Below are 4549 nucleotides of genomic sequence, written 5' to 3'. Positions count from 1 at the left end.
AGAGAGAGGAGGAAGCAGGCTCCTTGCTGAACAGAGAGCCCAATGCGGGGCTGGATCCCAGGATCTTGGGACCATGACCTGAGCTGAGGCAGAGGCTTTAGCCCACTGAGCCCCTCTTATCACTTCTTTTACTCAGAATCAGTACAGGACAACTCCCAGGAACAGCACATCCAAGTGTCAAACAAGACAAATAGCAACTTCATGAATCCTGAGATGTACAATGGAAACTAAGTGTGAATAACCATAGGAGGAACACTGGTTGCAGAAATTCACTAGTTATAAGTTTACTCAGACTCTCTTTAATTACTTAGAAAGAAATTTACCTTTTACCATTGAATTAGGCCATATAAAGGAAAAAAAAAAACCTATCATAGTGGTAGAGCTACATTTAGAAAATGCCAGAAAGATATCAAAGGTTTATTTAGAGGTTGTGGGCACAACTTGCCCTTTAGCAGAAGTGAAGTTGGGAGGAACTTCAGCTTTCCATTATGGTACATTATAAAATTCAGAATCCTTAGCCTGTTGAGAAAAGCATTCAAGCTGGGGAGTGGGTGGGAGGACATGTTTGAAAGCACAAGAAAGTTCAGCATATATTGAAAAGCTACCTGCCAAAATTTGAGAGAGGACAGAAATTCAGAAAAGAGATTCCTGTTTCTCTGGGTTTATTTGCTGATTGCCAATTATGGAAATGTACAGACGAAATACATGCTTTAGATAACTCTCAGGGCTGGGGTTGAAGGCTGAAATTGTAAGCCTGAGACCACCAATATGATAATGGGGGACACTAGTAAAACCTCTAGGCTTTTGATTAGAGATGTTGGGAGTTGCACCTTACAAACAAGAGCAACAACATAGATTGGTCCTCACAGGGGCTGTACCCCTGCTTCACGTGGTCACCTGTCTAATACGGAATCCTACATTGCTAGAACTCCAGTCCCTAGAAGAGGCACATGTAAATAATCTCTGAAAATTGTGAACTCTAAAAAGTAGAATCCAAATTCTACTTTTAAATTTGGAAAATAAAACAAATTAAGAACTCAGTTTACAGTTAAATTCTGTTCAGATAGAGGAGAAATGTAGATAGGTTGATAATTGATATAGATGATACTTAGCTACCTAGCTAGAGAAATACCTAAGAAATACCTAAGAGTAAATGACATGTAGAATAAAATGAGGAAGTCCAAAATCTGTCCTAGAAGTGAAAGAAAGAATTGAATAGAAACAATATTTGAAGTTATTGGGTCTGAGAATTTTATAAAATCAAAGGGCAATCAGTCATGGCCAAAAAAGATCTATGAACAATTTTAGCATGATAAATGCAAAATGAGTAGGAGTCAAATCTTGGTACATCATAATACTACTCCAGGAAAGCAAAGACAAAAAGAGAATGTCAAACTCTAGAAAACATACATTTTCAATGTCACAAGATTTTTAGACATACACCTGATATTATGATAACAGCTTTATTGAAATATATTCACATACCATATAATTTACCATTTAAAGTGTATAATTCAGTGCTTTTAAAATTTATATTTACAAGGTTGTCAACATCAAAGAAACTTTTGTACATTTTAATCACTCCAAAAAACAAACTTCACAGCCTTCAGCTTCAGTCCCAGCCCTTCCTCCTCACTCCAGCCCCATGCAACCACTTTCTGTCTCTATATGTTCTTATTCTGAAAATTTCATATAAATGGAATCATATAATATGTATTCTTCTCCTACAAGATTCTTTCACTTAGTAAGATGTTTCCAAACGTTATCCATATTGTAGCATGTATCATTATTTAACTAATTTTTATAACCCAGTAGTATTCCATTGTATGAATATGCAGGCATAACTTAAAGATACTGTGGGTTTGGTTCCAGACCACTGCAATAAAGCAAACATCACAATGAAGTGAGTCAAATCATTTTTTAAATTTCCCAATGCATATAAATTTATGTTTATATCATGATGCAGTCTATTAAGTAACAATAGCATTAAAAATAATAGCAAAACAAATAAGCAAATAATATGCATACCTTAAATAAGAAATACCTCATTGATTAAAAAAAAATGCTAACCATCATCAGAGCTTTCTGCAACTTGTAATCTTTTTTGCTGGTGGAAGTTCTTGCCTCCATGTTGATGGCTGCTGACTGACCAGGGTGATGCCTGCTGAAGGTTGGGGTTGCTGCAGCAGTTTTTTTTAGAACAAGACCACAGTGAAGTTTGTTGCATCCAGTGACTCTTCCTTTTATGAATGATTTTTATTTACCATGCAGTGTTGTTTGATAGCATTTTACAGTAGAACTTCTTCCAAAACTGGAATCCATCACCTCAAAACCTGCTGCTGATTTATCATCTAAGTCGATGCAGTATTCTAAATTCTTCATTGTTGTTTCAACAATCTGCACAGCATCTCCACCAGGAGTAGATTCCATATCAAGAAAACACCTTTGCTCATCCATGAGAAGCAACTCCTCATCCATTCAAGTTTGATCACGAGATTGCAGCAATGCTGTCCTATCATCTCACCGCACTTTTAATTCCAGTTTTCTTGCTGTTTCTACCACCCCTGCTGTGACTGCCTCTGCTGACGTCCTGAACCCCTCCAAGTCCTCTGTGAGGGTAGGAACCAGCTCCTTCCAGCTCCTGTGAATGTGGATATTTTGACCTCTTCCCAAGAATCACAAATAATATTAATGGAATCTAGAATGGTGAATCCTTTCTAGAAAGTTTTCTATTGACTTTGCCCAAATCCATCAGAAGAATCACTTTCTGTTGCAGCTAGAGCCTTTCAAACAATATTTTTCTGAAAGAATAAGACTTGAAAGTTGAAATGACTCTTTAATTCATGGGCTGCAGAATGGATGTTGTGTCAGCAGGCATGAAAACAACATTCATCTTGTTGCTCATCTCCATCAGAACTCTTGGGTGACCAGTTGTGTTGTCAATGAACAGGAAAAAAAGGAATCCCTTTTTTTCTCAGCAGTAGGTCTCAACAGTGGGTTTGAAATATTCAGTAAACCATGTTGTAAGCAGATGTGCTGTCACCCAGGCTTTGTTGTTCCATTTATAGAGCACAAACCGAGTAGATAGAGCCTAATTCTTAAGAGACTAAGGGTTGAGCACTGGCTTCACTTAGTCACAAGACAAGATACTAACTTGTCTTGTTAGTTCCTAACAAGACAGTCAACCTGTCTTTTATTGTTTTGAAGCCAGACATTGACTTCTCTCTAGCTATGGAAATCCTAAATGGCATCTTCTTCCAATAGAAGGCTATTTCACCTATGTTGAAAATCTATTCGTGTAGCTATCATCACGAATGATCTTAGCTGGACCTTCTGGATAATTTGCTGCAGCTTCTACACCAGCGCTTGCAGTTTCACCTTGCTTATTTATGTTATAGAGATGTTTGCTTTTCTTAAACCTCAAGAACAAACCTCTGCCTGCTCATACTTTCCTTCTTCAACTTCCTCACCTCTCTCAGCCTTTGCAGAATTAAAGAGATATAGGGTCTTGCTCTAGGTTAGGGTTTGGCTTAGAGGAATGCTGTGACTGGTTTGATCTTCTGTCCAGACCACTCAGACTTTCTCCTTATCTGCAATATAGCTGTTTTGCTTTCTTATCATTCATGTGTTCACTGGAGTAGCACTTTTAATTTCCTTTGTAGTCACAACTTGGGTAATGCTTGGTGTAAGAAGCCTCACTTTTGGCCTGTGTTGGCTTTTGACGTGCCTTTCTCACTAAGCTTAATAATTTCTAGCTTTTTAAAAAATATTTTACTTATTTATTAGAGAACAAGAGAATGAGCAGTGGGGAGGGACAGAGGCAGAGGGAGAAGCATACTCCCCACTGTGAAGAGAGTCCAATGTGGGACTGCATCCCTGGCATCATGACCTGAGCCAGATGCTTAAGAGACTGAGCCACCCAGATGCCCCAATCATTTCTATCTTTTGATTTAAAGTAAAAAACATATGACTTTTCCTTTCACTTGAACTCTTAGAAGCCATCGTTGGGTTATTCATTGGCCTAATGCTAATATTGTTGTGTCTCAGGGAATAGGAAGGACCAAGGAAAGGGAAAGAAATGGGGGAACAGCCAGTCAGTGGCATAGTTAGAACACACACACTTATTGATGAAATTCATCCTTTTGTAAGGGCAGTTTGTGAACCCCAAAACAATTCCAATAGTAACATAAAATATCACTGATCATAGGACACCATAACAAATATGATAATTATGAAAAAGTTGGAACTATTGCAAGCAGTACCAAAATGTGACACAAAGACATGAAATGAGCACTTGCTATTGGAAAAATGGTGACAAGAGATTCCCTTGACACAGGGTTGCCATAAACCTTCAATTTGTAAGAAACGCAATACCTACAAAGTGCAATAAAGTGAAGTACAGGAACTTGAGATATGCCGGTGCCACATTTTGTTTATCCATTCATCAGATGACGGATATTTGTGTTGTTTCCATGTTTTGACTGTAACAAACAAAGCTGCTTTGAAAATGCAAATGTGAATGTGAAATTGTTTACAAAGTTTCAGGTGG

The 4549-nt window shown here is 37.8% G+C and overlaps 1 pseudogene; it reads right to left on the bottom strand.

Annotated features, from left to right (window-relative positions):
- Positions 1 to 2075: 2075 nt before the first annotated feature.
- On the bottom strand, positions 2076 to 4002 carry LOC132002944 (tigger transposable element-derived protein 1-like; annotated as a pseudogene).
- Positions 4003 to 4549: the final 547 nt, after the last annotated feature.

Source organism: Mustela nigripes, chromosome 15 (assembly GCF_022355385.1).
Source record: "Mustela nigripes isolate SB6536 chromosome 15, MUSNIG.SB6536, whole genome shotgun sequence".
Taxonomy (NCBI): domain Eukaryota; kingdom Metazoa; phylum Chordata; class Mammalia; order Carnivora; family Mustelidae; genus Mustela; species Mustela nigripes.
Note: the sequence above shows the minus strand (reverse complement) of the source record. Positions and strands in the feature narration are given on the sequence as shown.